The sequence below is a fragment of the Xyrauchen texanus genome, chromosome 1, assembly GCF_025860055.1.
Source record: "Xyrauchen texanus isolate HMW12.3.18 chromosome 1, RBS_HiC_50CHRs, whole genome shotgun sequence".
NCBI classification, from domain to species: domain Eukaryota; kingdom Metazoa; phylum Chordata; class Actinopteri; order Cypriniformes; family Catostomidae; genus Xyrauchen; species Xyrauchen texanus.
Window position 1 is genome coordinate 17,816,824 of NC_068276.1, and position 11,420 is coordinate 17,828,243.

At 41.1% G+C, this 11,420-nt stretch overlaps 1 pseudogene; it reads right to left on the reverse strand.

Annotated features, from left to right (window-relative positions):
* Positions 1 to 22: 22 nt before the first annotated feature.
* LOC127645079 (very long-chain specific acyl-CoA dehydrogenase, mitochondrial-like) lies at positions 23 to 11,040 on the reverse strand (annotated as a pseudogene).
* Between the last annotated feature and the right edge of the window lie 380 nt (positions 11,041 to 11,420).

The window sequence follows — 11,420 nt, forward strand, 5'->3', positions numbered from 1 at the left end:
TATTCCACAAACACTACAAGCTAGTCAGTGTATTCAGTAGGTTGCGTCAGAGGAATTACAAACAACAATGCAACAATAATAAAACATTGACATAAAAAAGGAAATTTACTTTTGATTAATAAGTACTTTTAAAACCAAGTACTTCTGTACTTTTACTTAAGTAAAAATCTGTCTTTACAACTTTTACTCGTAATGGAGTAATATTTGACCTGTAGTATCTGTACTTTCACTTAAGAAATGGAGTTGTGTACTTTGTCCACCTCTGTGTATACGGCTGTCATGTGACAAAAGAACGAAGGACTCGGACCAGAAGACTCGAGAGGTGAACTAATAATTTCTGTTTCCTGTACTGAGCATATGCAGTTTTCACGTAACAAACGAATGGAGGTCGCGCAATGCGCATGCAAGACAAACTGAATGAATCACTCTCTGAGACAACTCGTTCTTATGAGTCACATAAAAGTTTAATTCAAAATGAATGAGTCATTCATGAACAAACCATCACTACAAGCTGGAGATGCCAGTTCGAGAGAGATGCACGCGGCCGCATTGCCGGTGTTTGTTTATGTTTGTTTGTTTTAAGTTACTTTATATCATTAAAGTATATGTTGATTTTTCAGCCAGTTCCCGCCGCCTCCTTGCCCATCCTGAACCTGTTACAACCTGTTATTCGCTGCCGCAGAGTCCTCGCCGCTTCCATCCGTCGAAGTAGGAGCAAGCTGGCGTCCGCCAGAGGGTGGAGGAATGATTGAGGACCGGGCGACTGCGCGTCTGGGAGCCGGCAAACAAGTTTTTCTCTCTCTCTGTCACTCCGCCTCACTCTTTCCCTCTCACCTTTCCCTCCCCTCATCTCTCCCAGGGCTCCAGAAAGGCAGGGAAGACCTGCCAGCAGGCACAGCTGGAGAGGCAGATGCCATTGGATTTAGAAAAACTTAACAATTACCATTTTTTAAAGAGAGGCTTTTTTTAGCCTCCATTTCATTTGTGCACTGATACAATTAAATTTATTTGCATTCTTAAATGTACACATATTAATTTACATAATTTAATATTACATATTAAACTGAACAGTTTTAGGTACATAAATATTGACATGTGTGACTGATTAATCATTGTCAATGAATGGAAATAAATGAGAGGAGACAGATCTTCAAAAGCTTACATCATGAGGAGGGACCACCCCTCGGTTTTCAACCACAACAGTGGAAATGTCACTGTCGTGTAGGTTCTTAAAGACCTGCTTGGATGTCCCTGATCTGAGAAACTTGATTTCCTGCAGTACTCTCTCATGGGCCTAAAGGAAAGAAAACGTGGATGACGGAGTAGGAGAGATTGATAAACATTGACCTCAGTACACCAGGTTTCACACAGCATCTTCTCATGTTGGGTAGAAAAGTGACATTGGCTAAGTGACCTGGGTGCACTGAGAGAAGACACAAACACAAAGCATCAGATCATAAAAATATAATCCCTAACCCTAAGTAAGTACCTTTTATTACACTTATGTAACTTACCTGGACAAAACTACAACCATGGAGTACATACAGATCAATGGAACAGTCTGCAACTCGCTTCATAACAAACTGTCCATCTTGAAAGACATGCATACAGGAAACTCAGTCAGTATGAGTAAAGTTCAAGCCACAAGGTCAAATGGCTAACCTACATTTTGCTCTGGTTGCTGTTAATCAAAACACTGAGCTGAGTGGACACTTGCAATAAGGACAAAAGTAAGTTGACAATATTAAACAGCACAGCGGAAACCAGGAAGACTTTCAAAATTGCCACTGTCTACTTGAAATAGGATCTCAATTAATCGCTCATTTTAGAGCAAGCAAAGGGCACATCTACACATGCAGACACTTAAGTTGTGTTGCATCATAAATCATTTTTAGGACATTGTGTCAAGTTTGAAACTTAGAAAAGGTCTTAAGACTGTGTTAAATCAACAACTCTGATTGTAAATATCGTACATTTTAGTATTGTTCATCACTTTTTGACTTTAGTCTTACCAGTTCTCCACTGGGGTTAAGCTCTGGATGAACTGTTCCTTGCAGAGTCAGTCCTGTCCACATGTCTGCCTTCCTGCAAGAGAAAGAGAGATAAACAAAGAGAGATAAGGGCCAGGGTTTAGCAAGCTGATGCAAAATAAATGAGACTGCAAAACAAAGAACTGTCTTGCAAGATTGTTATTTATGGATATAACAATATGAAGGTCTAACCTCTTGGCATGTTTAGTTATTTACCCCATCAGCATCACAGCATCTCCAAAAGGGTTCTTTAGAGCTTTCTGCAAGCTCTTCAGCAGGTTGCCTGCATGCTATAAAACGTGACACATTTAGAGATACAATTCAAATGCATCAAGTGTGTTGGCACAAAACCATTTTCCTCTCTTATCCTTCTTCTTCACCCGTTTTGAATTGACAAACACCAAGACCGATTTGTGGCAGTGCCAAATGTCAACAGCCACTTGTGCAATGAGGTTTAGGTGGTTTTGCATTACAGGAAGCTGTAAAACAGGCGGTTGTGTTCTCAGCACTGTGTGCTCTCCCTATTTACCTGGAATCCGTTCAGCGCTACGAAGTGTCACAGAATGTCATTGGTACCCTCCAAAAAGATGGTGAAGATTCTCAAGTCCCTCATTATACTTTCCATACCAGCATCCAGCATCAACAGCATGTAAATAACAGAGTAAACCTGTCATATATAATAAACTACTAGACACTGAAAAACAAGACAAAAAGACTTTCAAATAACTAATAATACATACACGGATTAGCCACGATATTAAAACCGCCTGCCTAATATAGAGTAGGTCCCCCTTGTGCCACCAAAACAGCGCCAACCCACATCTCAGAATACCATTCTGAGATGATATTCTTTTTACCACTATTGTACAGAGTGGTTATCTGAGTTACTGTAGACTTTGTCAGTTCAAACCAGTCTGGCCATTCTCTGTTGACCTCTCTCATCAACAAGGCATTTCTAGCCACAGAACTGCCCTTCACTGGATGTTTTTTGTTTTTGCCACCATTCGGAGTAAATTCTAAAGACTGTTGTGTGTGAAAATCCCAGGAGATCAGCAGTTACAGAAATACTCAAACCAGCCCATCTGGCACCAACAATGTAAAGAGCCAAATCTGTAAATTATTCCAAACTTTTGGGCCACCAGTGTGTGTGTGTGTGTGTGTGTGTGTGTGTGTGTGTGTGTGTGTATACACACTATACACAGTATATACTGTATATATATTTAAATATGGATCATTGTAACAGAGACAAGTCTTCATCATTAAAAAAATAAGGAAAGAATACATCTGTCGAACTCAAACTGGTAAACAGCCAACACAATGATAACTGTACCGTATATCAGTCTGAGAAACAGAGCTGGGTTTTGGGGAGATGTGGTTCTGATCTGACTGAACAATCACCTACAAAAGAGATACAATGGAAAAGGAACTTCTGAAACTCTTCTCTGGAAATCAGCTCAACAGCTCATCTTAATCAGCAGCTAGTGGATAACGTCTGCATCTGCACATTCTGCATGCTTCTAAGAACCTCAGGTTCGAGAAAAGCAGATCTTTTTGATGAACACTTTACTTTATGCCAATTTCATAGTGGCACGTTTTTAGCATCCTAACTGACACGAGATAAACAAAACATAGCCACATTGTCAATGTTCAGACCATGACCTACATTTAACAAACGCCAACTTAAGCTGCGTATGGTTTTGTGGCCCCAAATAGTGTAAAGGGTTAGCACAGTCATGTGTTCCCTCACTAACCAAGCATGTTGCTGCAGAGGTCTTTCTTTGCAAGACACCTCCAATTTTTCCACCACCCCTGTGACAGAACATTTAAGTTTTGAGAGGGCCAATTGCCCACAAAGTAGGTTTTTCTGAATGTTCACACTTTGAGTCACAACGCAGACACTGTTTAAAAACTATAGGGCAAAGAGTCTGCCACACAATGTTTTGGCAACACAACAGCAAGTTTAAATTTCCATCTTGGCATAATGTAGTTTGGTTTCTATCATACTCAGCTAATGCAAAATGCTCACAACAACATGACAGAAAACAATTTTAAAGCCAGCCACAGTATGATTAATATTGAAAACACACACTGACTTTCATGAAGCCCATTCCTCCCATTATCTGAATACATTCCTCTGTCACCATCCAAGCTGCTTCCTAGAGGAGAATCCAGCAAAATGGTGAATTTATGCAAAGTATTTGAATTGATCTATTACGTGTTTTGTCCTTGGGATCTTTTATACCAGAATATGAATGAGGGTTGAAATAAACACCATTTATTTTGCTGATAAAAAGTAAAGTTCTGGTATGGACACACTGATATTAGAAGAAGCAAATGTTTTACTGATGGCCACCTCAATCTAGAACTCTGTGGCTCTGCTGTCCACGTTCCCACTTACCATGTAAGCCATGGACTGAGTGCCATGGGAAAATAAAAGGGGGGATACCACATTATGAAACTGTAAACCACTAAACCGTTTAATGCAATGGAAAACAGACACGAACAAGACAACAGACAAGAAAAGCTAAATAAGCCTGTGTATTTTTAGACTCCTTGCCCACATGTGACCCATTCAGATCACTTAGAAATTGAGGGGAGTTTCCACTTCCTCTAAGACAGAAGACATTCATGATCTCAGCCCTGTAAGTGTGCAGAACTCAAACACTGATATCTGCAAAGACCTAGCATCAATATTAAAAAACCTACTTTGATGCAAGTGTAACCCGTGTTTGTAGGTAAGTGTAACTGATAACTAATCTGATTAGCTATGAAGTAAAACTGGGCCAATATCAGAAACTCTAGGTACGACTACGGAGCCTGAAGTAGTAAACGGTCAGCAGAGAACAGACAACACAAAGTTTGAGAAATATATTGTACAAAATTATAAAACAATTATTTACATTCCCTGCCTACCTAAGATGGCTTTCTGAGTGCACAGGCGCACAATAAAGGGACCCAAAATAAATAACTCAAAACAAAAGTGTCTCTTTGTGAGATTTTGCCAAACTTAAATTAAAGTTGCTTCCTTCTGAGTCCATGAAAGTTCTTGGTGTGTGTGTGTTTCTTTAAGTATGTTCTTCTCACTACCCGGGTAGGTTTACGTGTGATCTTATCTGTTTCTCAAATGATGGAACAGGATAATGAGGGCTCCAAAGATGCCACGGCTGGCCACATCAGGCTCTTGGTCCGTTCACTGTCGACTTCTGGGTTTGGCTCGCCACTGACCGCGAGGGTCAGGTTCAGATGATCTCTCTCTCTCTCTCTAAAAAAACCAATCTATGCATACAGTACAGGATGCATTAGTTAGTATTTTATCATTTCTGTTTAAATCCGATCAACTTATCTCCATTCAAATGTCAAATCACATATAACCAATTGTAAAGGATATAAATACTCTAATCATTATGTAAATGAATAGGCACCACATAAGATAAGTCAGTTCCAGGGAACAAACAATCAATCAATCAATCAATCATGTACTTCAATCTCACAGCATAGAAATTAAATCATGAGATTCTGAAACCAGATATTTATGTTTTTAACCTTTTAAATCTATTTAAGCATCTTAATAACATTTTACACATCACATTTTAACCAAACATTTAATATACTCATTCTTTTAACAGTTAAGATTAACTTCTGTTTCTCATATCCGTATCAACGTGTATATTGACAATTAAATGAACTAAATCACCCTTATCTTACATATGATAAACAAGAGGATAAAAACTCCCTCAATCAAATGACTTCTAAGTCAACAAAACAAAGTATAAAGGCACCTTTAGTGATGTGAATACTATCAAAAATTAAGCTAGCAGCAGAGCTAAAATCAAAACCGATTCACATTTAGATGCTAGCGATTAGCTCGCGGCTAGCGCGATCTATTATAAGCATCTTCAACAACATAAAACAATCTGAATCTGTGTCTATATGGTATCCAACAGCAAGAATTTGGGTCACAACTCCGATTGGTTTTTAAAAGAACATCCTTACCGGAGGTATCTTGAGCTCACAGAGTCATGCGGCTCAATTCACTCTCTCACAGCTTTCAACCAGTTCTTGAGGTTTTCTCGCAACGTCTCCACCGGAAGAAAGGAAAAGCGAGTGTTGCTAGAAAATTTGCGTCACCCTCTGGCAGAGTAGAGAATTGCACTGCAGTAACCTTGTGTGGGTTACACAAGCTACTTGGATTTAAGTCATTTCTTATTTGTATTTTAATCAACTTTTCTGAAGTTGTATTTCCTTTAGCATTGACATGAGTTGAGCAATTTTGGCATGAGTTTGTGAAAAAAAGAGTGAGTCATGAAAACGGATCAGCAGGAGAATGGAAAGGTTCACAATGATAGTTACATTAACAGTATCACTTTTACAAGAGGTGAAGTTAAATAATTAAGCCTCAGACACAACATTAGGTAAGCTCACCTCTGTCACATACTGAAGCATGGCCATGCTGGCCACCTTTTCCTGAATGGCATATAGTTATGGAACTTGTTCCCAAATTGTGCCTGGTTAGCCGCATGGTCGACCTGTGTAAGAGAAAGGAGGGGATGCAGAGAGACTGTATTTAGCTAATTGGAGAAATCATCCAAAAAACTTATGGGGGTCATGTCATGAGTAATACAATTTTCCAAGATATTTTGACATTTAAGACATCTTTTTACTATGAAAACATATTTTAACTTTCAGAACTCAAAACATAATCTCTAATGCATTAAAATCATTTATTGAAACCAAGCTGCAAAAACGGCTCGTTTTCTACTTCTGGAACTTCTGTAAAGTGGGGGCCAATTTTTGGAGGGTGTAAAAATAGAAATGTGAAGATGTTAATTTTATAAAAGCACTTACATTAATTCTGTTAAAACTTATGTATTATTTGAGCTGTAAATGTGTTCAAACAGTGGTTTTATGATTTTAGGTTTTGTTGACATTACATTGTCATGGCAGTGAAGATGTAAAATTGACTATAACTTTATACAGAAAAGGTTAGTAAGTGATATTATCACACTTAAATCATGTTTACATGCATATTCGTAATGTTTTGAGGCTAAACTTTTGAAACAGTGAGTATTTTAACAAAAAAAATTGGATCCCATTCACTTCCATTGTTAGTGCCTCACTGTCACCTAGATTTGTGTTTTTATTTTTTTTTAAAGGATGGATGAGTCGAAATGAATTTTTGTGGTAATCAATATTATGCTACAAATTCTGTAGCATAACATTCCTTTATGTTCATGTCTGCCTCAAAAACTATTTTAAATAATTTTTGTATATAAACAAACACAGATGTCTTTGACTGTTGTCATGCATCTCATGCCGCTTTTAAAAGATGCAATGTCAAGTTACAACTCTGAAACGGAGACATTATTTTCTTTCATTCAGCTGCTCTGCCTCACTGTTTTGAGCACAAATGATTCCTGGATGCCTTCTTGCACCATCTGCGCTATATTTAAATTGTTTGTGTAAATAAATATGCACTAGATGGACATTTTTGACCATTTGAATGTGTTTCCAATGATCTGCGCTTCATTGCAGCATGATGCTGAATGTGTGTATGTCTAGTAGGGCTGGGCATTATGTAAAAATATTTAGTATAATCTCCTTAAAAATATTGCAATATCAGACTAAATTGTCAACTCCCCTTCCGAGGGTCGTGAATATTTTTACATTATTGATTGTATTTAAATATTGTATTCATTTATTGAAACACAAAAAACTTAAATACATTTCTAAATTCAAAATGCAATTTAAACACTTAAAATAACAAAGTGGTCAATAAATCTTATTTAACCTCCTAACAGTTTTCAGACAAATGAAAAAGAGAAAAAAGAGTGATAACTCTTTACATGCGGCTGTTCCATGAGACAGGCTCGCGCTGCATGCCTCTGAACAAACAACAAATCAAACACGGACATCTGAATATTTGTAAGATATCGTTGATATACTATTACATATCTGAATATTTGTAAGATATTGTCGATATACTATTACATATCTGAATATTTGTAAGATATGATCTATATACTATTACATCATCCTATCGCCCAGCCCCGACGTCTAGTTCATCGTTGCTTTGGACTATGTATGTGTGTTTTATGGGGTCTCATATGAGCACTTGAGATGAACAGACTTAATATATTCGTTTTAATTTAGTTTTATAATGTTGTGGAGCTTGTTCATTCTCATTTATATATACAGTATATTATATAAAATCAAAGAAGATCAAGGTAAGGTTTCCAGTACATGCATTTCTAAAACCTTACTTAGACCTAAATGCTTCCTATTTTATGACTTGACACTTTCCTAGCCGATGCACCTGCTACACTTGTTGGATCAGGCCTGAAAACAAACTCAATAAACAAACGCAGTAACTGAAGACTCATAGGGCGAATGTAACAATAAATAAGGACTATATATGGTTTCTGCTTTATAAATGTCCTTATCTGAGACGGATACACACTTAGAAACGCATAGATGATTGTGGTAAGTGAGAGCACCAAGGATGTTGAGAAATCTCCTCCCTCAGCGAGAACTGCTGTAGCCCACAATCACTCAGCATCAGCATAAAAATCCCATTTCACAACATGACAGTATATGTCTAAATGCAGCAGCACTGCTTACAGTTTAATGTATATTACTAACAGGGATCAAAGTGTTACATCTTGGGCAGAATTGCATTTTCTTTTAGAAGTGAGTAGTTTTACCTATCAGACTCTAAAAAGATGTATACAAACTGTGATAAACTGCTTATTCTTCTTCAAAAAGAAAAAAATGGTGGCACAAATTCACAGAGGTGCAGAGTGTTCCAGTGCTAGCTGAGATGCAGCAAAGCATGGAGAAAGTGCAAAGCTTGCTGAGGAATTTCCCTGCATATTAAGCAGAGGAAGTGAGGATGATACGGGTCGAAGAGGGGGGAGGATGTGGCCTTACTTTGGCGCTCATATAACAGCATGCTAGACAAACAAGGGTAGAGAAGAGGAAACGAAATAGAGAGAAATATTCTGTTCAGCATTAAATGCTGACAAACATCTCCCAAACAGAAGGCACACCTGCTCACATGCACTCTAGCGCACATACAGTACACACCATTTTGGCAATAACGTGCACTCCACCTCCCACATCTCCAAGCACACAGTCCACAGGGACATGCACATTCTCGAACTAAACCTCTGCTGTGTTGGATGTTTTAATGCCCATTTTTTTCTCAGGAGGACCACTGAGAGAGATTGAAACAAAGAGATGTAGAAAAAAGAAGCCAAAAGTCAGTGATAATGTCAGATCAAACATTACTGATCAGATGCATGATTAGAAGCACTAACTGTGTGATTCCTCCAAAGCTCTTCTCCACAGTGACTCCAGAGATTTTGTCCTTTATCTCTCTGGTTTTCTCGTCCTTCTCAGGAGTCTTTGCAAACACAGTGAAGTTCCCCTTCTGTCACTTACTCGACGTTGTGTCAATTGTAGTGGCACTAAGGGTCTCTCTTGAGAGCCTCGGTTGCCTCTGAACTTGAGAAAAGAACAATGAAAAATTGGTGAAAAGAATGTGCATGCCCCTCCCCCAGACATAAACGTATAAAGGAGGGCACAATACAGCTGTTCATTCAGATTTTTTCTTCTGAGCCGAGCGGTTGTGTGTTCGGCAAGCTGACGTTTCACTACTGTTCCACTCACCCGGGTAAATCCCCACAAACCACCCGCCCACCCCCCGGCACGCTCATTTGCTTCCGTCCAGGCCCGATGTGAGACCGGCTCGCCCCACGGCCAGTCTGATGATGGATGATGACTTCGCTGCTGCATCGGAGAGTGTCGCAGCGTCTGACATGGAGGACTTGACCTGGCTGCAACCTTCAGGTCTACCTGCCCAGTCTGAGGCTGACGCGCACAGGTTCGATATGCTTGCCCGGGCCGCCATGAGCATGGGGCTAGACGATTGGTTCCTTGGGTCAGGGTGCCACTCACAGCAATGCACAAAACCGCAACCCGGGACACCGACAAAGCCCGCTTTCTCAATGCCCCCGTCTCCCAGATCAGCCTATTCGGCGACACCGTCGAGGACTTTGCCCAGCAGTTTTCAGCGGTGAAGAAGCAGACGGAGGCGATTCAGCACATCATGCCTCGGCGCCGCTACAACTCAAGCCCTGCCCCGTCTGCTCACCGAGGACACCCCCTGTGGCTGCAAGACAACAGGCAGCCCCGCCTCAACCTGGGCCCAGTTAACACCCTACAGGCAGAAATCGCAATCCGATTACACAAGGATGCAATAGAGCCTGTCGCTCCAGCTGAGATGAAGAAGGGTTTCTACAGCCCTTACTTCCTCGTACCCAAAAAAGGTGGTGGGTTGCGGCAAATCTTGGACCTGCGAGTTCTCAACCGGGCCTTACACAAACTCCCATTCAAGATGCACATGCAGAGACATAATCTAACATGCATTCAACATCAAGATTGGTTCGCAGCAGTAGACCTGAATGACGCGTACGTCCATGTCTCGATCCTTCGTAAGGTTCGCGTTCGAGGGTCGGGCGTATCAGTACAAGGTCCTCCCCTCTGGCTTGTCCCTGTCCCCTCGCGTCTTCACCAAAGTTGCAGAGTCAGCCTTTGCCCTGCTAAGGGGACTGGGCATCCGCATACTCAATTACCTCAATGACTGGCTGATTGTAGCTCACTCTCGAGAGTTACTGTGTGCCCACAGGGACCAGGTGCTCAGGCACCTCAGCCATTTAGGGCTTCAGGTCAACTCGGAAAAGAGCAAGCTCTCCCCGGTTCAGAGCATTCTCGGCATGGAGAAAGACTAAGTCTCAATGACAGCGCGCCTCACAAACGAGTGCCTCACCTCATTCAAACAAGGCACCTTGATCCCTCTAAAGCAATTAGAGGCTCCTGGGGCATATGGCATCCTCAGCAGCGGCCGCTGGGTTGATGCATATGAGACCGCTTCAGCACTGGCTTCAGATTCGACTACCGAGATGTTGAATCCTCCCAGGCCATGCCAGTTCCCCTCAGGGGTTCTCTCCATGCTCCTTGTGGGTCCTTGGGGAACCCCCTTCGAGCCGCTAGAGTCAGTTGAGCTAAGAACCCTCACCCTGAAGACGGTCCTCCTGATTGTGCTCGCTTCCATCAAGAGGGATTGGGACCTGCAAGCGTCCCCTGTCAGCGACACTTTCCTGGAGTTCGATCCAGCAGATGCTACGTGCCCAAGGTTCCTATGGCCCCCCTTCAGAGACCAGGTAGTGAACCTGCAAGCGACTGCTCCAGGAGGAGGCAGACCCAGCCTTATCGTTGCTGTGTCCGGTGCCTGCTTTGCGCACCTATTTGGACCCGGAGCTCTAGATGATTCCGAGCAGCTCTTTGTTTGCTTTGGCGGACAGCGGAAAGGGACGCTGTCTCCCAACAGAG